Source organism: Microcaecilia unicolor, chromosome 9 (assembly GCF_901765095.1).
Source record: "Microcaecilia unicolor chromosome 9, aMicUni1.1, whole genome shotgun sequence".
NCBI lineage: Eukaryota > Metazoa > Chordata > Amphibia > Gymnophiona > Siphonopidae > Microcaecilia > Microcaecilia unicolor.
In genome coordinates, this window is record NC_044039.1 from 203,979,789 (window position 1) to 204,003,235 (window position 23,447).

Sequence of the window (23,447 nt, forward strand, 5' to 3'; positions counted from 1 at the left end):
ATACAGATTCTGAAGGTAGATGTGTAATTGTTGTGTTGCAAATTCATAATGTATCTTATGCCTTCATTAATGTTTATGGTCCTAATCTAGATTGTCCTCAATTCTTTACAGATTTATCTCATCAGATATCACTTCTCAGTGTAGACCATGTTATATTAGGAGGTAATATGAATATTCCCATTGATTATGTTTTAGACAGAAAATCCACAGTTAAATATAAAATTACTAATTCTTACAAAGCTATTCATGAGTTATTAACTCAGTTTGGTTTAATTAACGCTTGGATATTGCTTCACCCAGACACATTGGATTACACTTTCTTTTCAAATCCTCATAAATCATACTCCAGATTGGACTATTGGTTTCTTTCGAAACCCTTGATTGACAACTTACTTCATCGATCAAACCAATGCATATCTTGATCATGCTGGAGTCACAATTTCTTTGGATATTAATTCATGTTTACCAGAGGTCAAAATATGGCGTTTTAACTCAGCTCTACTGCAGGCGGCAGTATTTCTTCAAAAAATTACTGACAGTACCGGAATAATTTTTTGAGCTGAATAATACTCCTGATGTCTCTCTTTTAACTATATGGGACTCATATAAAGCATATATTCAGGGAATAATTATTGGTCATTCAGCGCATATTAATAAACAACATAAACTAGTACAAATGGAAAAAGAAATTCATTCACTTGAACATAAATACATGACGTCTGGTGATAAGGAAGACCTAATCTTCAAAAACTTAAATTCAGCTACAACAAGTACTGAGCCTCAAAGCTGGAATTAAACTTTCCTCTCAATCTGCTGTATATTACTCTGGCATGAATAGAATTGGCAGAATTCTTTCTAACTACTTGAAAGGTGCCAAAAAAAGACTGTGATTCATGCTATTAATCATAATGGAACTGTATTGACAAAGCAAAAGGACATCATTCATCATTTTTTGGACTTTTATAAGGAGATCTATTCTTTTCATCATAATGCATCTACTGACCAAATGGTTTCTTTCCTACAATCTCTAAAGTGCCTGACCATGGACTCACAATTTCTTTCCCATTTGGACACAGACATTTCCTTGTCTGAGATTAAAAAAGCCTTTTCTTCACTAAAACTGAGAAAATCTCCAGGTAGCTATGGTCTTACCATAGAATATTATCAAAAATTTTCTTCCATACTAACACCTACAGTAGGTTATTACAATAACTATTGCATATCTGGTAAAAAGTGTTTCTGTTACATGTCAGAAGCACTTATTATTCTTCTAGAAAAACCTGGTAGATATCCTCTCTTAGCTGGCAATTACCGACCTATATCTCTGTTAAATTATGACTGTAAAATTTTTGCAAAGGTTTTAGCAGACAGGTTAGCAACAGTAATTGGTAATAATAGTAGCACCTGAACAAAATGGTTTTGTTCCTGGTGCCTTGGGTCAGACAACTCTAGGGTGTTTAGCCATGTCTTACATATTTCTTAACAACTTAACATTTCAACTTGTGTAATCTTTTTGAACGCAGAAAAGGCATTTGACTATGTTGAATGGCTCTATTTCAAGTTTTGAAATGGTTTAATTTTGGTCCTAAATTTATTGATATGGTTTCTGTTCTATACTCAGTTCCAACTGCTAAACATTTGATCAATTCCTCAATTATAGACTTATTTCAGTTGCACAGAGGCACCCAGCAAGGTTGCCCTTTGTCACCATTACTATTTCTTCTTGTTCTGGAACCTCTCCTTATTGCTATTAAAGAACGTCAAGCAATTCAAGGGATTCCTATTGGCAATTCTTCGATTAAACTTTCCACATACACGGATAATATTTTCTTTTATGTTACTAATCCAGATACTTCTGTTTCCTCTTTATCAACACTACTGGACTATTTTGGTTCTCTCTCTGGTCATAGAATTAATTGGTCAAAGACTGAATTAATGCCTCTGAACATACATTGTAATAGATCACAAATAATAATATCTCCTATAAGATGGTGTCCAAATCAAATTAAATATCTTGGTATCCTTTTTGGGACTTCATGGGAAGATACACTTAAAATCAATACTCCTGACTTGGACAAATTCTCAAATTCCTGATGCTTCTTTATGGTTGCTTATTGAGCAAATTCTGGTTAATCCATTTCCATTAGACAAACTGCCACTATTGGCATAAACGGCAATAACTACTAATTGGCCTATTATAAATGACACCCTCAAAGGCATTCTTATTTTAGACTCCACATGTAAGTTTTCCATTTCTTCTATGAAGGCTTCAATTTGGAACCATCACCATATAAAGATTGGATCTAATCCTTTTATATGGAAAGAATGGGTATCCCGAGGCATTTATTGTCTAGCAGATATATTCTCCCAGGAAAATATCCTCTCCTTTGCAAGTTTAGCATGTAAATTTAACCTTCCTGCTAATCGATATTTTAAATATTTACATTTAAAATCTGCAATCACCAAGTGGATAAACAAACATTATACCATATATCATACTCCAGCTATACTGAATGTGTTTATCTCTGCTCTCAGCCAAAGAGAACTGCATCTAAATTTTATTCTGTTTTATTACCACCTACTCACTCAAAAATTACTGCTCTACAAAACATATGGTTATTGGACACTGATCATTCAATGTCTGACAAACTATGGAAATGGTTTTAGAACAAGTTCATGAAACGTATTGCATCGGCCCCAGTACTGCCATCTCTTTTTCTGTTGGCCCATAAAGCATTATGGATCCCAGTTAAACAACACACAGTTGACTCTTCATTATCCAATTTATGTTGGTCCTGTAATAGTGGTACAAGTTCCCTAGAACATGTGTTTTTCCTGCTCTGACCTTCAGTCCTTCTGGTCAGCTGTATGAAAGCAAATTAATGCTATCCTACATATCAAGTTTCCTCTCTCTTATAAACTCATAATTTTTTGATCTGCAGGTTTAAAAAAGACAGACTGCAATTATAACTATAAAATATTAGATACATTATTAGCTATTGCAATTTCCACCATTATTAATAACTGGAAAAAACACAAATTAGTCTCTGTTTCTGGTGGGCCAATGTATGTACAATTCTCAAATATGAGAAAATTCTAGCAGAACGCAATAATTCTATGCAACATTTTCAAACATGGGATCCGGTGATTAAATTTTGTCAGCATTATGTTTTAACTTTTTATTGAAGTCACAGTTTAATACATGTAAAGATCAATAAATGTGTACTTAATACAAATCTCTGTCTTCTTAAGCAAACCTTTGACTAAAGTGTCATCAAACTTTAACTGTAAGTTCCCCTCCCTCTCCCCACCCCATCCCCCCTACACCTTGTTATTGTGTACTCATTCCCTTTACATCCATCACATATTGCAATATAACATTGTCAGCATTAATAATACAGTTATAGATTGTATTCAGTGCTCGTTTTTTTGTATGACTATTTATAAAGTTGTCTTTATACCTTGTGTATGATTGTTTATTTTTGGTTTATTTGTTTATATGATCATCTTATTGAAAATTCAATAGACATATTTGAACTTAAAGTACTACCTGGAGATGCCTCCAGATTACCTTTACTGTGTTTTTTTTTTGTTGTTTTAACAAACTGCAGTGGCTCAATTTTGCATGCTTGGGTTTATTTGAAATGGAAAAAAACTCCTAAGGGAAAAATATTCACAATTCAGCTGATGGCCAAAGCTAATCTTTTATCACTGGAAATGGAGACTCTTATGTTAATATTTCCCCTTCAAAATTTGTATGTTATCAAAACCAGTTTCAACATTGTTTACTCTGTCCTCCGTGAACCCATACCTCAGTTAAATGAGTTAATGTTCACTAAAGTTTTCTACTTGCATAATATCCCCACAAATTTGCCAATATAAAACAAAGAGCAGAGGGTAGCAGAGACCTGTGAGCTCCAGAAGATCTTCCTGAAAAGGGTGTAAGTACTACTTTAGTCTTTGGGGGATTTTCAGGCCCCTGTTTCATCTGTTTTATAGTTATGAGCACTCATAGGGCCCAATATTCAAAGGATATATGCTCCTAAGATTGAGATTCAGTGACGCTCCTAAATTAGCCTTTTAGAAATGTTACTAGGGCGGAGTGCATAAATTTTTACTCTATTTCACTAATCTCCTAAATTTAGGAGCGTTATAACTGGGTGGCAACAGGGTGGATTTACAGTGAGGAAACAATTAGGCACTTAACATTTATTTTCTGCAGTAGACTCATAAATCTAGGCAAATCAATGGCTGGCTTAAATTTATAAGTATAACTTTGAAGCTCTTAAATTAAGATGAATTTTTAGCTGAAAACTTATGCTCCAAAGTTTGGCTGAAAATAGGGCACAGATTTAAGATCTATTTTTTTTTATATTGGGCCCAAAGGGGGTCTGTATTCAGCCATCGGAAAGTGAGCATTTTGTTCACCACTGATGGCATTATTCCCGGATATTCAAAGCCAGGACCTGTGTGGGCTTTGGCTTTGAATATCTGGTTATTTTTAAGGTGGTAAAAACATAACCACTTAAGTCGATATTCATCATTTAAGCAGCCATGGGTTACCACATGAAAATAGGACATATTGTGGTCCCATTTATACGGTATACCTGGCCACTTAGGGCTAGATTCTATTTTTGGCGTCTAAATGGCATCAATCAAAAACACACTTAGGTGTATTCTGTAAATCATACCTAAAGTTAGGCGCAGTATACAAAATACACCTAAGCCCATCCATGCAACTAATTATGCCAATGAAAACCTAGTGTAGATGCCCCAGCTTAACATTAGATGCAGAGCAGGTTATTCTATAACACTGCGTGTAAGTTTTAGGAACATCTATGACCCGCCCTCGCACCACCCATAGCCATGCCCTCTTTTGGGATCCATGTAGTAGAATTTACGTAGACTACATAAGAACGTAAGCATTGCCATACTGGGACAGACCAAAGGTCCATCATGCCTAGTATCCTGTTTCTTTTTTTTTTTTTTTTTTTTCAATTTAATCAAATTTACAAGAAACATCTTGGTTGGAAAAGTATCATAGAAATAAAAATACAACAAAAGAAATCATCTTTCTATTAGGTAAACAATGATACTCGTCCATAAATTGGGGATCCAAAATTCAGGAATTCAAGGAGAGCAAAAAAATAAGGAAAGTAATAAGGCTAATACAGACTCTACTGAGAAGAGTTAATTATTCCATTAGCGCTTATCCTTTTTCACCGAGGCTATAAGAGCAGACATATGAATTGGTTCTGTAAATACATATTTCTTCTCATCAAGTCTCACTATGCACTTGCAGGGGTATCTTAAAAAAAAGGTACCCCCCCCCCCCCCCCCCCCCCAAGTGCAATATTTCAGGCTTAAGGAGCAAAAATTGTTTCCTCCGTCTACGTGTCTCCTGAGAGACATCAGGAAATAGCAAAATTTTATAACCTAAAAAGGATTTATCTTTATTACGGAAAAACAGGCGGAAGATCCAATCTTTATCTGGCAAGAGTGCAACGGTCGCAACCAAGGTTGCGGCCATTGCTAATTCGGAGTCAGAAGTTTCAAGCAAAAGAGAGACATCCAATGGACTTTCAAACTTTTGATCTGATTCTTTTCCTGGGACATAATAAGCCAAAGTAAACGGTGGTAAATTCTGCTCTGGTATGTTCAAAATATCTCGCAGATAGCGTTTTAACATATCAAGAGGAGCAACAGTCTTTATCATAGGAAAGTTAACAAATCTTAGATTATGATTTTTCGTGTAATTGTCAAACATTTCCATTTTTTTTCTAAGATTTGTCAAATCATTTGTCATTAAGGGTTGAATCGTTTCCATTCTTTGATCCATTTTTTTTCAGTTTTGTCATCCACAATTTTAATCTTTTCCTCTGTTTTTGTAAGTCATTCTCCAATGTGTCTATTTTAGGTTCCATTTCATTAGTCTGTTTCAAAAAGATTTGACCAAGGGTAGAAACTAAGTCCCATAGCTTGTCCAATGTGACCTCCCTTGGTTTAACTAGTAACTCCTTAGGTAATTCAAACCTTTCAGAAGCCTTCATCTGTTTGCTCTGCCCCTCGGCTCCTCTCCCCTCACTGCACGGCGGCGTCTCTCCCTTCTCAGATGGAAACAAGACCTCATCTCGACGTTCTTCTGGGTCCACAATACCCTCGAAGGGAGACCACGTCAGATCAACGAGGAAGGAGCTTGTGCCTACCGGCTGGGGGGGGTGGAGTGCGCATGGCGGGGCTTAAGGTGACATCGAGGCCAGGGGAGCCCGATTCCCCCAAATCGCCGGGTCTTCCTACTGGCTGCATTCCGCTAGCATGAGAAACTCCCTGCGGTCTCCAAAGATGGTCAAGTGGACCAGGTAAAGAGGGGGTTGGCGGTGAGGTCCTAACCGCTAACTTCCCTCGTCGTTTAGGCATCGTACGAACAACAGGATCGAGACTCGCAGCGTCTCAGTAGAGTGCGGCCATCTTGGATCCGTTCAGTATCCTGTTTCTAACAGTGGCCATTCCAGGTCACAAGTGCCTGGCAGAATCCCAGAACAATAAAGCAGGTTTTATGCTGCTTACATTAGAATATGCAGTGAATTTTCCCAAGTCCATCTTAATAATGGCTTATGGACTGTTTTTTAAGGAAATTATCCAAACCTTGTTTAAACCCTGCTAAGCTTACTGCTTTTACCACATTCTCTGGCAATGAATTCCAGAGTTTAATTAATACGTTATAGAATACGCTTAGCGAGTAGTGCACAAAAATTCTAATTAGTGCAAATGAGTACTGATCATTGCTTGTTAACATCCAATTATTGATGCTGATTGACTTGTTAACCAAATGAATTGTGCACACAAATCAGAATACACCTAGATTTGCATGCACAACTCTAGTCACACTATATAGAATCTGAGGGATAGGGGCTGAATATCAGTTAAGCAGGTAAATGTTCACTCCACCCCTGGAATGCCTCCAGCATAGCTGGCTTTGAGTTTTGTGCTGTGATATACAGTGGCACTTAACCGGTTAAGGGCCACTGACTATTAGCCACTATCCCTGACCAAGTGAGTTAAGTGGTCAGCAGCCAACTAAATTGCTTTGAATATCAGGCCCAAAGAGTTCATATACCTCTGCAACAATTATGTTAGTGAGGACATTCAATACAAGTATTTTAAAGAACAATTAACCTTTCTTGTTCAACAGTAAATGGAAGTATATTTAACTCCGTGTAACATGCCAAATGTATGGGGGTGGAGGAGAGGGTACATTTTGAATAGCCTCTGTCATTTGACATACACACAAGCATTATTAGCCTATGTATGTTGGAGTACACTGCCCATGTTGTTTCTCTTTGAATATTTAGAAGCTGCAAAGTGTTTGTGCTAAAAGTGGACTTTGTACATGCACTTTGTGCAAGCAGCCAAGGCAGGGCAAAATAGCGCACACACATTTGAGAATTTCAAATACAGGCATTGCTTTTACTCTACCTGACAATGGTCACCCGAACACCTCTTTATAGCTCCGCTAACAGCGTGCACACTATGCAAGCCCACGCATACTTTTCACCATGCAGAGGAAAACAGTTTTCAGACAGGCCAATTTACCTGGGTAAATGACTTTGAAAACTGTCCTCCAAATCAAAAGAGAAACAGTTATTCTGCAATAAGTTTCTTGGCTTAGTATTGGGATTAGTTTTCCAGTGTTGCACATTACTATAGATAGGTCTAAAGTAAAAGATTTGTTCATTACAATATCAGGGCCAGCCCAAGGTGAACCTTAAGAAGGCATGTACCCACCCACAGCCCTTCCGCCATCCAGCATCTCCCTTTACCTTTGTAGTCCAGCATTTCCCCTTCCCTACTTTCCCCCTCCACAAGGTATCCACCTTCTCTTCCCTACCTCCCTTTCCTGAGGCATCCAGCATTTCTTATCTCTCAACTCGAGCATTCGGCACACACTCAGACGTATCAACCCCCGCCCCCTTCAATACCACACTACAAGACGTATCTTTGATAGAATTGGATTTATTTTGGCCGCAGCCAGGAACATCAAAATTGTTACAACTTAAACAAATTACATTACATCTTCTACTAATCATTATGCCAGCATGCATTTCTACCCGGGTACACAGCTTCTACACGTAGTTGCATATTCTGGGCCACAGGCCAAGCCGTACCAAGCCCCTGTGGCCCCCTGTGTTTTCCAAGCACCCGACGTCACTTGGTGTCTCCCGTTGAAGGAGGCACCTACCACATTTACAAAATGACGTTCTAGGCCTCCCGGCCGCCCAAGCCAGGAGACAAGCTGTATACACGTTTCCTGTTGAAGGAGGCACCTACCACATTTACAAAATGACGTTCTAGGCCTCCCGGCCGCCCAAGCCAGGAGACAAGCTGTATACACGTTGTTTCCTTATAACAAGGCTGCTCACATGCAAGCCTACCATTTGCATCAACTTGATAATTTTCCACACAACTCTTTCTGCAGCAGTAGTTACCCCAAACTTGTAACTGTTATGTGTCAAGCTGCTGTGTACCCATTGGCTGTGCGTAAACATTGTAGTCTAACGCCACAGGCCATGGCAACGACACCTCGTTTGCCGTGGTCCCCCACCCCTCCTGGCTGCGGTCATGCCCTAACGCTATAGCATGTATCTATTCGCAAGTCATGTGGGATCGTATGGCTTTTTCTCCGAGGACAAGCAGGCTGCTTGTTCTCACTGATGGGTGACGTCCACGGCAGCCCCTCCAATCGGAAACTTCACTAGCAAAGGCCTTTGCTAGTCCTCGCGCGCCGATGCACACCGCGCATGCGCGGCCGTCTTCCCGCCCGAACCGGCTCGTGTTCATCAGTCTTCTTTTGTCCGCGCTCGGTACGGTCGTGTTTGCGCCGTTCGCGCCCCTTAAGTTGACCCTCGTGCGTCTTTTGACTTTTTCGCTCTTAAAAAAAAAAAAAAGGGATTTCGGAGAAGGACCTTACGGTCTTTTTCCCTTCCCCGTATTTCTAGTTTTTGGCCCTGATAAGTTTTCTTTTGTTTTCGGGGTAGGCCCCTTTGAGGCCTCGGGTCAAGTTTTTTTCTCCCCCTCTTTTTGGTGCCTTACTGCAATTACGAGTTTTGATTTCCCCGGCGTGATTTTTCCGCCCATGTCATCGAAGTCTCCCAGCGGCTTCAAGAAGTGCACCCAGTGCGCCCGGGTAATCTCGCTCACTGATAGGCACGCGTCGTGTCTTCAGTGTCTGGGGGCTGGGCACCGCCCGCAGGCCTGTAGTCTTTGCGCCCTTTTACAGAAAAGGACTCAGGTAGCGAGATTGGCCCAGTGGAACGTGTTGTTCTCGGGCTCTTCGTCGGCATCGGTACCGGGAGTATCGAGTGCGTCGACGTCGACAGCGTCAAGACCTCCGCCCTCGGCCGCGACTGTATCGATTGCATCGAGGCATCGACCCTCTGCATCATCGGGGCCGAGACATCGGAAGACTGTGTCGGCGTCGGTGGTACCGGGACCTCCACTAGTGCTAATGTCGTCAGACGGTGGTGTTTCGTCTGGAGTGCAGGTGAGGGCTGTCCATTCCCCTGCTGGTGGCGGTGAGCCTTCGGGTGGGTCTCCCCCTACCCTGAGGGCTCCTGCGGTACAGCCCCCCCCCCCCCCCCCCCCCGAGACCGACCTTCTTCGGCCTCGGCCCCGAGGAAGCGACGGCTGGATTCTACGTCCTCCTCATCGGTACCGGGAAGCTCCGGTGACATGCTTCGTTTGAAAAAGTCAAAGAAGCATCGACATCGGTCTCCTTCCCGCGTCGGTACCGAGAGCTCTGGGTCGCCGAGGGAGTCGGCACCCAGCAGGCATCGGCACCAGGAGGACCGCTCACCCTCTGTTCAGGAGGTGTCGATGCACTCCACCTTGGACAGCCCAGAACAGCCTCCACGCCCGGAACAGACTCTGACTTCGTCTCCTGCATCGGCTTCCATGTCTTTCTCCACAGCCGCCCTGCACGAGAGTCTCCGGGCCGTTCTCCCAGAGATCCTGGGAGAGCTGTTGCGCCCTTCCCCTCCGGTACCGGGGGTGCTTGCGCCACCGGTACAGTCAAGTGAGGCGCCGGCTGGCCCCTTGCCCGGGGTGAAGTCTCCGACAAGCGGCACCGACTGCGGTCGCCTCCCAGGAAGGCTCCCGGACAACGTCGGCGTAGAGGGAGCTTCGCCGGTGCGGGCGAGGGAGTCTACCTCTCGACGCTCCCACCGTGGCCGTGGTTCCACGGAATCGAGTCGGGCACGGCTTCAGACACAGGTTCGTGAACTTGTGTCTGATACCGATGGTGAGGCCTCGTGGGAGGAGGAGGAGGACATCAGATATTTCTCTGACAAGGAGTCTGATGGCCTTCCTTCTGATCCCACTCCCTCCCCTGAAAAGCAGCTTTCTCCTCCCGAGAGTCTGTCTTTCGCGGCTTTTGTCCAGGAGATGTCTACGGCCATCCCCTTCCCGGTGGTTGTGGAGGACGAGCCCAGGGCTGAAATGTTTTAGCTCCTGGACTATCCTTCTCCACCTAAGGAAGCGTCCACAGTACCCATGCATCATGTCCTCAAAAAGACATTGCTGGCGAACTGGACCAAGCCATTAAGTAATCCCCACATTCCCAAGAAGATCGAGTCCCAGTACCGGATCCATGGGGACCCAGAGCTGATGCGCACTCAGTTGCCTCACGACTGGAGTTGTGGATTTGGCCCTAAAGAAGGCTAAGAGTTCTAGAGAGCATGCTTCGGCGCCCCCGGGCAAAGACTCGAGAACCTTAGACTCCTTTGGGAGGAAGGCCTACCATTCCTCTATGCTCGTGGCAAAATTCAGTCTTACCAGCTCTACACGAGCATACACATGTGGAACAATGTGCAGCAGTTGGCGGGCTTGGTGGACAAGCTCCCTCCTGAGCAAGCCAAGCCATTTCAGGAGGTGGTCAGGCAGCTGAAGGCATGCAGAAAATTCCTGGCCAGAGGGGTGTATGACACCTTTGATGTTGCGTCCAGGGCCGCTGCTCAAGGTGTGGTGATGCGCAGACTCTCATGGCTGCGTGCCTCCGACCTGGAGAATAGGATCCAGCAGCAGATTGCGGACTCGCCTTGCCGTGCGGATAATATTTTTGGAGAGAAGGTCGAACAGGTGGTAGAGCAGCTCCACCAGCGGGATACCGCTTTCGACAAGTTCTCCCGCCGGCAGCCTTCAGCTTCTACCTCCACAGGTAGACGTTTTTATGGGGGAAGGAAGACTGTTCCCTACTCTTCTGGTAAGCGTAGGTACAATCCTCCTCCTCGACAGCCTGCGGCCCAGGCTAAGCCCCAGCGCGCTCGCTCTCGTCAGCAGCGTGCGCCTCAGCAAGGCCCCTCGGCTCCCCAGCAAAAGCAAGGGACGAGCTTTTGACTGGCTCCAGCAGAGCATAGCCGACATCCAAGTGTCAGTGCCGGGCGATCTGCCGGTCGGAGGGAGGTTGAAAGTTTTTCACCAAAGGTGGCCTCTCATAACCTCCGATCAGTGGGTTCTTCAAATAGTCCGGCAAGAATACACCCTCAATTTGGCCTCAAAACCTCCAAATTGTCCACCGGGAGCTCAGTCTTACAGCTTCCAACACAAGCAGGTACTTGCAGAGGAACTCTCCGCCCTTCTCAGCGCCAATGCGGTCGAGCCCGTGCCATCCGGGCAGGAAGGGCTGGGATTCTATTCCAGGTACTTCCTTGTGGAAAAGAAAACAGGGGGGATGCGTCCCATCCTAGACCTAAGGGCCATGAACAAATATCTGGTCAAAGAAAAGTTCAGGATGCTTTCCCTGGGCACCCTTCTCCCCATGATTCAGGAAAATGATTGGCTATGCTCTCTGGACTTGAAGGACGCCTACACGCATATCCCGATACTGCCAGCTCACAGACAGTATCTGCGATGTCAGCTGGGCACACGTCACTTCCAGTACTGTGTGCTACCCTTTGGGCTCGCCTCTGCACCCAGAGTGTTCACGAAGTGCTTGGCTGTAGTAGCAGCGGCACTTCACATGCTTGGGGGTACACGTGTTCCCATATCTCGACGATTGGCTGGTGAAGAACACATCCGAGGCAGGAGCTCTACAGTCCATGCAGATGACTATTCGCCTCCTGGAGCTACTGGGGTTTGTGATAAATTATCCAAAGTCCCATCTTCTCCCAGTGCAGAGACTAGAATTCATAGGAGCTCTGCTGGATTCTCAGACGGCTCGTGCCTATCTCCCAGAGGCAAGAGCCAACAATTTGTTGTCCCTCGACTCGCGGGTGCGAGCGTCCCAGCAGATCACAGCTCGGCAGATGTTGAGATTGCTCGGCCACATGGCCTCCACAGTTCATGTGACTCCCATGGCTCGTCTTCACATGAGATCTGCTCAATGGACCCTAGCTTCCCAGTGGTTTCAGGCTGCTGGGGATCTAGAAGACGTGATCCACCTGTCCACGAGTTTTCTCAAATCCCTGTATTGGTGGACGATTTGCTCCAATTTGACTCTGGGACGCCCTTTCCAAATTCCTCAGCCACAAAAAGTGCTGACTACGGATGCGTCTCTCCTGGGGTGGGGAGCTCATGTCGATGGGCTTCACACCCAAGGAAGCTGGTCCCTCCAGGAACGCGATCTGCAGATCAATCTCCTGGAGTTACGAGCGGTCTGGAACGCTCTGAAGGCTTTCAGAGATCGGGTGTCCCACCAAATTATCCAAATTCAGACAGACAACCAGGTTGCCATGTATTACATCAACAAGCAGGGGGGCACCGGATCTCGCCCCCTGTGTCAGGAAGCCGTCAGCATGTGGCTCTGGGCTCGCCGTCACGGCATGGTGCTCCAAGCCACTTATCTGGCAGGCGTAAACAACAGTCTGGCTGACAGGTTGAGCAGGATTATGCAACCTCACGAGTGGTCGCTCAATTCCCGTGTAGTGCGACAGATCTTCCAGGTGTGGGGCACCCCCTTGGTAGATCTCTTTGCATCTCAAGCCAACCACAAAGTCCCTCAGTTCTGTTCCAGGCTTCAGGCCCACGGCAGACTGGCATCGGATGCCTTCCTCCTGGACTGGGGGGAGGGTCTGCTCTATGCTTACCATCCCATACCTCTGGTGGGGAAGACTTTGTTGAAACTCAAGCAAGACCGAGGCACCATGATTCTGATTGCTCCTTTTTGGCCGCGTCAGATCTGGTTCCCTCTTCTTCTGGAGTTGTCCTCCGAAGAACCGTGGAGATTGGAGTGTTTTCCGACCCTCATCACACAGGACGAAGGGGCGCTTCTGCATCCCAACCTCCTGTCTCTGGCTCTCACGGCCTGGATGTTGAGAGCGTAGACTTTGCCTCTTTGGGTCTGTCAGAGGGTGTCTCCCGCATCTTGCTTGCTTCCAGGAAAGATTCCACTAAGAGGAGTTACTTCTTTCTATGGAGGAGGTTTGCCGTCTGGTGTGACAGCAAGGCCCTAGATCCTCGCTCTTGTCCTACACAGACCCTGCTTGAATACCTTCTGCACTTGTCTGAGTCTGGTCTCAAGACCAACTCTGTAAGGGTTCACCTTAGCGCAATCAGTGCATACCATTACCGTGTGGAAGGTAAGCCGATCTCAGGACAGCCTTTAGTTGTTCGCTTCATGAGAGGTTTGCTTTTGTCAAAGCCCCCCGTCAAACCTCCTACAGTGTCATGGGATCTCAATGTCGTTCTCACCCAGCTGATGAAACCTCCTTTTGAGCCACTGAACTCCTGCCATCTGAAGTACTTGACCTGGAAGGTCATTTTCTTGGTGGCAGTTACTTCAGCTCGTAGAGTCAGTGAGCTTCAGGGCCTGGTAGCCCAGGCCCCTTACACCAAATTTCATCATAAGAGAGTAGTCCTCCGCACTCACCCTAAGTTCTTGCCAAAGGTTGTGTCAGAGTTCCATCTGAACCAGTCAATTGTCTTGCCAACATTCTTTCCCCGTCCTCATTCCTGCCCTGCTGAACGTCAGCTGCACACATTGGACTGCAAGAGAGCATTGGCCTTCTATCTGGAGCGGACACAGCCCAACAGACAGTCCGCCCAATTGTTTGTTTCTTTTGATCCCAACAGGAGGGGAGTGGCTGTGGGGAAACACACCATATCCAATTGGCTAGCAGATTGCATTTCCTTCACTTACGCCCAGGCTGGGCTGGCTCTTGAGGGTCATGTCACGGCTCATAATGTTAGAGCCATGGCAGCGTCGGTAGCCCACTTGAAGTCAGCCACTATTGAAGAGATTTGCAAAGCTGCGACATGGTCATCTGTCCACACATTCACATCTCATTACTGCCTGCAGCAGGATACCCGACGCGACAATCGGTTCGGGCAGTCAGTACTTCAGAATCTGTTCGGGGTTTAGAATCCAACTCCACCCCCCTAGGCCCATTTTTATTCTGTTCCAGGCTACACTCTCAGTTAGTTGGATAAGTTGTTAGGTCAATCTCAGTTATGTCCTCGCCGTTGCGAGGCCCAATTGACCATGTTTGTTGTTTTGAGTGAGCCTGGGGGCTAGGGAAACCCCATCAGTGAGAACAAGCAGCCTGCTTGTCCTCGGAGAAAGCAAATGCTACATACCTGTAGAAGGTATTCTCAGAGGACAGCAGGCTGATTGTTCTCACAAACCCGCCCGCCTCCCCTTTGGAGTTGTGTCTTCCCTTGTCTTTGTCTTGCTACATATGGGACTGACGAACACGAGCCGGTTCGGGCGGGAAGACGGCCGCGCATGCGCGGTGCGCATGGGCGCGCAAGGACTAGCAAAGGCCTTTGTTAGTGAAGTTTCTGATTGGAGGGGCTGCCGTGGACGTCACCCATCAGTGAGAACAATCAGCCTGCTGTCCTCGGAGAATACCTTCTACAGGTATGTAGCATTCGCTTAATGCACACATGAATGCCTGAAGCATCCCTCCCTTACCTATACCCTGTTATGGCTCCTCTATCGCCCTGGCTCCTCTATCGCCCTGACAACCCAGGCTCTCACTGTTCAGTGTCACTGCTGCCCTTCTATGCGCCCACCGCCTTTCCCTGTGCCCGATGTACATACGAGTGATGAGTGACTGCATATCCAAATCCGCTGCAGCTCATTCTGGATATGGATACCTGTAATAGAATATAATGGGAAGCGACATGTTAGCACAGTGCAAGCAACCATTATCACTTTGCTGTGGATGCCTTAATGGGTCCAATGTACCGCTTGTATACACTAAATGGGTCTGATGTAGCGCTTGTATACATTAGGTCGCCATCGGCCCAGTCTTTTGGTGGCGTCTATGGACACTCCTAGCGCTGCCACTGCCGTAGCTGCCCTAATCCTAAATGAGTGGGTACTGTACATAGTGTATGAATCAGCAGGCTGGTCTTTGTTTTAAGTCGGCTTGAAGGTTCAGGACAGGGCATGTCCGTTCCGATCCATTTTGATTTGTGAATAAGTAGGTCAGTTGCCGCGGCTGTAATGGCCGCGTCACGTATTAAGAGGGACATGCCATGGTGGGCATGCTTGTACATAGCCACCAACTCACTGACTCGCAGAGCACCATGCAAAGCTAATGAGAATGCGCATTTGACTCGACGGCCCTCAAACTCAGTGTCACTTATCTCCTCTAATGATGCAAAGAGATGGCCCATTTCCCTGCCGGTACTGGGTTTTCTTTTACCTGGGTAGGGTACTCCCGGCCTGCCCCATCCTCTCATCAGTTTCGTGACAACAAATGACCTAGATGGATTTTGGATAGCCACCGCTTTGGTGAGAAAACTGATGGCTGCGAACATGATTGAGACCTGGTTTCTGCTAATTCCCTTCATACATGCCGGGGGCCGGGAATATATCAGTACCACCCTTCTCTTCTAAGTGTTGACTATATGTGCGGTTGTGTATCTTGTCCACGAGGTGTCTGTTAACTATCACAGCATCGGGTCCCATTTCCGGGTCTGCGCTCTATAAACGAGAAAGAGCATCCACTATAACCATTCTCCCTGCCTGGTATATGTTTAGCTGTAATCACTGCGGAACTATCTGTCTGCGCACATAACTTGTGGGAAGTGCATGGCGGACAACTACTGCCATATTGTCTGAGGGAATTACAATTGACTTGTGAGATATGCCAGGTCCCCCCAGGAAACATGATATCCTACGTGGTCCCTGCTGAAACCCGAGCATGCTTGCGCACCACGCTCCCTGGAAGTAAATCTGCCGCATCTGTAAAGAAAATGCAGGGCTTCCGTGAGAGTGGGTGAATCGTGCCAAAATGAAATCCCATGGGCCAAGAACCTGCTAAATCTCGCTTGATGTCCTGTGTACGTCTGAGATGAAAATGCGCTTTGTTTGTTCCCGATGTTGCTAAAGCTATTGGGAATCACCCTTATTGCGAAGCCTACTGGACCCAGGAGTTCCTGTACCTGCTTCAGCCTTGCTTTTTTACAGTGCCACCTCATATTCGCCGCTCTGGCAAGCTTATCAATTTTGTCAGCCGGCAGTCTGGAACATCTAGTTCCAATTCAATACCTATAACGTAAGGATTTGCCGTGGGCCTACTGTTTTTTCAACGGCTAATGGGATGTCCAATTTCTGTGCCAAATGGATAAAGACCTGTAACACGTCCGTCCACTCTTGTGATTCCCGGTCTTTGAACAGGAAATCCTCCAGATAGAGGACCAGAGACCTAGCGGGGGCTAGTTGCTCCACTATCCCGTGCACAAACATGCTAAGCTGTTTGAAGTATGCGCACTAGATGTGGCCACACATGGGGACACATTTATCGCAATAAAACCTCTCCTGGAACCTGACACCTAACAAGGGAAAGGGCTGTGGGTGTAAAGGCAAGGTGCGAAAAGCCGAATCTCTGTCCACCTTAGTCCAATGTGCCTAGTTGCCTTGCCGCCAAATTATTTGAATGGCATTGTCTACATATGCATATTGTACTGTACAGCTGCTATGGTCAATGTAGTCATTTACTGATGTTCCTATGTGGCGGGACAAATTACGACTGGGCCTACCTTTCCCCAGCTCCTTCCTTGGTATTATGCCTAGCGGAGACACTGTTGTTGTCTTGAAGGGCGGGTCCTCAAAACAGCCCCGCTATGCAGCCTAGCAATCGTTCTTTGGTAATCTTGCCTGCAGCTATCTGTCGATGCCTGTGAGTCAAGGATGCATTGTTGGGGTATGCATGTGAATCGAGGATGCATTGTTGGGGTAGTGTTGTCACTGTGGTGTTGTCCTCTAATATGGAATCATGCGACTTGATTGGAAACCTGTGGTGATGCACCCGTTCTGTCAGGGTAACAAGCTAACCTTGAAGCTTGATGGCTTCCAGACCCTGTCCTGAGTTAATAGGTTGCTTTCTCCTGTCTCATAAGCTTGATGGGGGGAGCGCTAGCTCCCTCAGTACCCTGTCCCGTGTTACTAAATTGCTGTTCCCTGTCTCTGGGGAGCCTGCCTTGCCCTGCAGCATGCCTGCCCGCGCGGGCGTGTCGGGTGCTAGGTGCAATGTCCGCTGCCTCCGTCCTGCCTTTGTCCTGACGGCATTGCCTGAAAGGACTACCACTGGTATGAATGGATTGTCTGCACTGCTTTCTTGTAAATTTAATATCTTAGTTAAGCCATGCCCGTCCCCTAAATATCTCATGCGCTTTTAAAATTATATTCCATATCCCACACCAAGTCCGGGCCCCTTTCCGTTTCCTTCACTTTAGTGAATGTCCTGAGTATGTGAACAGCTGAGTGTCCTGAGTATGTGAACAGCCTACGCCCTGTCCATGAAGGACCCGAATATCTTGGGCTTCTTATCTGTTACACTATCCCTGCCTTCGGTACCCTCCTCATGCAACTCCCACACAAGGAGGGAGAAGATATCGATCCACCTGTATTGTGAGAATGGTACCTAATGCATCGCTCCTGTGATTAAGTACTCCCACATCCTGACTGGTCCCCTGTGCACCGACCGGTGCCACAACCGCATTCTGTCCTGCCATATTGGGCTCCGTTACCCGTTCTCATCGTCCCATACTGCATATCTAGTTATGTCATGCGTCTGCGCTGGAAGGAGTGTGGTGCTGTCATTAGACTTACCCCTTGCCGGTACTGGCGGTAGCCCCGCAACTATGGAGGTGGAGTCTGCGGTGCTGCTACCTCCCTTGCAGGCCCCCGCACCATCTGTGCTTGTGGTGTAGGTCCACTGTGACTTCTAAGGTCTGGGGCCGCAGCACTCCGCGTCTTAGCTGGCGGAGTTTTGGTGGGCCGCTTGGCTGGCCTTGCTGGTGCATATGTCTCCTTCGCACACTACAATGACATTACTGCAATGGAGAGACTAAAAGAATAGACAATTTAAAGCAAAATGACCTCATAATAACTGATTGTGGTGACGCCGGCTTCCCCAATCGCTGCGTGCATCCTATGGTGCCTGTGTAAACTGTACCCTCCTTGCTCACAGCTACATATCCGACTGCGTGCTGTCTGCGCAGTGCGCCATTCCTTAAATGGCCGGCCTAAAGCCCCACGGGCGATGGCTGTTACATTCAAATTTGGCCTGGTAGTCAAAACGGCTGCCGTATGCAAAATGGGCCGCTAAAATTAAAATGGCCGGGCCCCTGTAAATCCGGCAGATAAATCAGTAAGACCGGTGGTCCTTCTATCAAAATGGCCACCATTTTCAAATTAGCTGCTTTAGTCCACGTGGCCGCTATAGTCAAAATGGCCGCTAAGTGCACATGGCCCTCTAGGACTAACGCTGTTGTACCAACCCTTTCCCCTGTGGACCTGGTCCTAACGGCAGCTGAGAGTAGCATACTGTAACCGATATGTTTGTCTGATGCCCCTAAGTACTGTGTCCCGCTATGCTGGCACCAACGATATGATATCGATTGTTCCGGCCTATGCCGTGTGTCAAAGACACATGCGTGCGGTATCCAAGGTGGCCGCTGCGGTTAAATTTGTATTTGGAATGTCCATTCTAGTGAATTTTAGCGCCATAAAACTGGCTGCCTTTTCCAAATTTTACTGCTAGTCGGAATGGGCGGTGTATTGATAGTGGCCGCCGTTTTTACAATCGGCACTCATGCAAATGGCCACCCTATCAAAATTCACCGCTGCCGTACGTGCCTCTGTAGGTTAATGGCCGACTGTATGGGCGGGCAATTACAACGCATAGCGAAGTGCATGTCCCGCCAATTTGGGACTCCCCCTAAGTGGCCCGCAAGAGAAGACCCTGACTAGCGAGGATCGCAATGTGGACGTTTCTGCAAAAACCCGCATCTCAAATATCGCATGGCAGGCCAATCATACAGACATGGCACCGGTAAGTAACGTTTAGGATGAAGCGTAGTCGACCGAGTAGAAAACACGGCATTGCCGTAGTGCTGCGTGACATGGGCGGCTTATACAACATGGGCGACTTATACCGCACTAAATTTTACCGAATTAGACAACACGGCATGGCCGACCACAATGGGGCTTGTATAGCTCTGTGTGGCCTGGGTGGCTTATACAGCATGAGCGACTTATACTGCACTCATTTTTGCCGCATTACATCGAAAATCTGGTGTGGCCGGCCATAACGGGGCTTAAGGTCTGTCGCCGTAATGGCATGGATGGCTTATACCGCATTAATTTATCAAATTTGATAACACGGCGTGGCCAGCCACAACGGGGCTCAAAGGTCCGTTGCCGTATAGCGCGTAACTGTCGGCCAAGTATTATTGGCCGGCTATCACCGCATCTTAACATGCGGTGTGCCGCTGAGGCAGGAGAAGAGCAAAAATGACGTACCGTTAAAGGTGTTTTCGTCTCCCTGAGATCGTTTGCGTTTTGGTTCAGTGCTGTGCACAAGGTCTTCCGAGTCGTGCCTCAGTGCCGTGCTATGCACTAGGTCTGCCGGATCAACCGAAATGGGCCTAGACACGTGTGCCTGTAGAACAATCAACGGCCATAACGGGTTTTAAGGTCTGTCGCCGTATTGGCCTGGACAGCCAATAACGCATTAATTTTTCGAATTAGATAACACGGCGTGGCCGGCCACAACGGGGCTTGAAGGTCCGTTGCCGTATAGTGCGTAACTGTCGGCCAAGTATTAGTGGCCAGCCATCACCTCATCTTAACGTGCGGTGTGCCGCTGAGGCAGGAGAAGAGCAAAAATTACGTACCATTAAAGGTGTTTTCGTCTCCCTGAGATTGTTTGCGCCTCGGTTCAGTGCTGTGCACAAGGTCTTCCGAGTCATGCCTCAGTGCCGTGCTATGCACTGCAGATTGTGAGCACTGCATGGCCGGCCAAAAACGGCAACCGCGCTGTGGCAAACCCATCTGCCATGTGCCATGGGCAGCGTATGTGGGACTCTAGCCTAGTGCGCGTAATCCCATGAGATAGGCAGCTAACCCGAGATGGCCGGCCATCCTGGAAAAGCTAAATGGGGGTCGGCAGGAGAAAGCTAAAATGCCTTGCAGCCGCACAAAGTTTTAAATGTCTACATACCATAAAAATTGTTCTCAATTCACTGGAATATCGTGCTCTGCTGTAAGAGCTTCTTTGGCTGTACTCTGCACAAGCTCTGCCCAGGGCAGACACAAAACATGTGCCTGTAAAAATTTCAGGAACTGCTGCCCAGGGTTGCTCTTCTCCTGCTTCCAAATTCAAAAGGACTTCCTGTGCAGTTCAAATTCCTCTCTCCTCCTCCCTTGCTCCTCCCCTTCTTTCCTGCCCCCTCCCTTTGCTACCCCTTGTTTCCCTCCCACTACTACCTCTGCTCTCTAGCTAGGCCCTCCCTGTACCCTCCCCCACACTTCTGTGTTCGCCGGCCTTCAACCCGGTTGTGGTCGGCCCCCCTTTAATGGGTGTGCCTGGTTCTATCTCCCCACTTCCCATCCCACCCCTTTCTGAGGTATCCAGCATCTCTCTTCCCTATCTCCCCACATCCTACCCCACCCGAGTTGAGTCCAGTCCGGCCATCTGCTTTTCCAAAACTGGTGCTCCCACTGGACATCCCACCACTGGGACGTCCATGCAGGCATATACATTAGAAGAGAAACTATGTTAGGCAAGTATTTTAGAAAAGAATCTGCTAAGTGTAGACCTCCCAACTTGGACGCCTCTAGGCGGGCTTGTTCATCCTTTCTAAAATGAAGCTTACTGTTTTCTACATGTAAAACATGCTTTATACTTGGAAAGTGCTTTATAAAATGACCCCCAAAGAGAATAATTCATTTACCTAAGTAACTTACTCTGGCTAAAATTATGCACAGGCTTCTACAGCAGAAATGATTTTAGCCAGGTTAAAAAGGTGTGTTCCATGGCTGTGTTTAAGCTGGGGAAGTAAAACAACTCGTGTACAAGGAATTTTTGGAAAACACATTTTCTATTTTGCCCCACTCATGAATACTAGATGTAAAGAATTCAGTACCATTAGAGGCCACACTTTGCATCTGCTAATTTTCAAAAGGAAATTATACAAGTGGTTTTCCTTTGAAAATTAGCCAAGAGTATGTGTTTTTCAACGTACTGCATATGGTGCAAATGGATTGATATTTGAAAATGACCTCTAGAGATTCTAATATAACGTTTTTCATAGTTTGACAATTATATTTTTTCTTGTCATTTTTCTCAGTCTGTCCACTGTATGTTCTCTGGCTTCTGATTTTCCTTTTCTTTTGCATTTCTTCCTCCTTTCTCCATATATTAGAACCTCTAGAGGTAATTTTCAAAGGAAAACCACTTGTATAATTTCCTTTTGAAAATTAGCAGATGCAAAGTGTGGCCTCTAATGGTGCTGAATTCTTTACATCTAGTATTCATGAGTGGGGCAAAATAGAACATTTCTCAGTGCCACTTTTATCTCTTTTGCTCTAGTGTTTCTCTATTGCTCTCTTCCTGCCATTTCTACATTCACTCCTGTTTTTCTTCATGTCTTCTTCATCTGTGTATGACTCTCTACCTTCCCCTTCCATCTTATTCTTCCCTCACCCCTTTCCCCAAATTCTTCAGCTCCATAACTCTCCAATGTCTGTCCCTTGGTCTGCCTGTACCCCCTCTCCCCCAACTCTCCTCCTTCCATTTCTCTCGCTTCCCTTCCCCTCTCCAGAGCTCTCTTGCACCCTTTCTGTCACACTGGCTGATTTACTTATTGATTCCCCCGTGGGGCTGCTTTCTCCACATGCAGCATAGAAACTCACCAACTCCCTCACTTGTCTGCAACTCAGATGCTGTAGTGCCTGCAGTCTTGCACTGGCTTGCTAGATCAGCTTCTGACCCCTAGATCTGCAAGGTTACTCATTAGCAGCCCTGGACCCACATTAACTCCCTTATTCAGTAATGATCCTGAGCTTGCTGCCTGCTACATCCTCTATTCCTGACCCAGAGAGCTACAGTTCTACATTTCCTGCTGCATTCTGTCAGAACAAGAGGTGAACTCCCTGCACTGTATCAATGCACTCACTCACTGAGTAGCTTCAAGACAGTATAAGCATGTCTGCAGTGTGCCGTATCAGACAGTTGTTTTTAATGTGCTTGTCATACAGTGGCACAGTGCAGCAGCTGCATCATGTCTGAAGCTACATTTACAGACATTTTAACCTTCTCTCCAAATGAGGGCAGTTTCTGGGGGGGGGGGGGGGGAGCACAGCAATAACTCATGACCCTAGTGCCAAAAGAGATCCCCTTAGTGAAGCTGAGGGTTGTTATTGATGCACAGCTTCAGAGTAATGAGTACTGGCTGATCCAACTGCTTAGTGTCTACCTCTGGCTCCAGTGTGTCCAACACAGGCTGCCTCTGACTCCATTCTGGACATTTAGGGGATAAATTATCAACATGGGCTACCATTAAGATGGTTTATTATATTGTTAACCTGGGTTACTAGTAACTAAATCTCATTGCATAAAATGGGCCCAAAAATAGCACAAGGTGTGGTAAAATAATCTATCTTAATGGTAGCCCACATTGATAACTTCCCCCTCCCCCTAAGATGGCAATCTTCTAAATTGGTACCTCATTCTAGGTTCCCCAATTCCATGCTTTTAGTGCCAATTCTATAATGGCATCTTAACGCAAAGTAGGGATGAGAGTGGAACATAAGATTTTATAAAATTCTGCTCTGAATCCATCTGGGCCTGGCGACTTTAAAAGAACACTCTGCTGCACTTCCAAAGCCACCTCATCCTCAGTTATGGGAGCATTAAGTTTATCAATATCGCCATTACCCAAACAGGGTAAATCTAGACTATCAAGATAGAGATCACCCTTCAGAGGCTTTTCTATTGGGCTAGCGTATAGTTTTTGGTAATATTATTGGAAAGTTTCTGCTATCTCCCGGTCAGTCCGCACTCGAACTCCCTCCCCCCCTGTCTAGCTGAAACACAGAGCGGGATCCTCCCGATTTTTTGATTAAATGAGATAGTAACTTCCCGGACTTATTCCCATGTAAATATAGTTGATATTTTAAAAACAATCACTGATTTCTTCGCCCTGTCATGGAGAAG

The 23,447-nt window shown here is 46.4% G+C and overlaps 1 protein-coding gene across 1 annotated transcript in view; it reads left to right on the top strand.

Annotated features, from left to right (window-relative positions):
• The first annotated feature begins 3,857 nt into the window (after positions 1 to 3,857).
• LOC115478137 (alpha-1-antitrypsin-like protein GS55-MS) overlaps positions 3,858 to 23,447 on the top strand; it is an 86,670-nt gene continuing 67,080 nt past the window's right edge. Inside the window, exon 1 of the mRNA XM_030215384.1 lies at positions 3,858 to 3,941. The gene's annotated coding sequence lies outside the window, so the exon portion shown is untranslated. The remainder of the gene's footprint in view (positions 3,942 to 23,447) is intronic.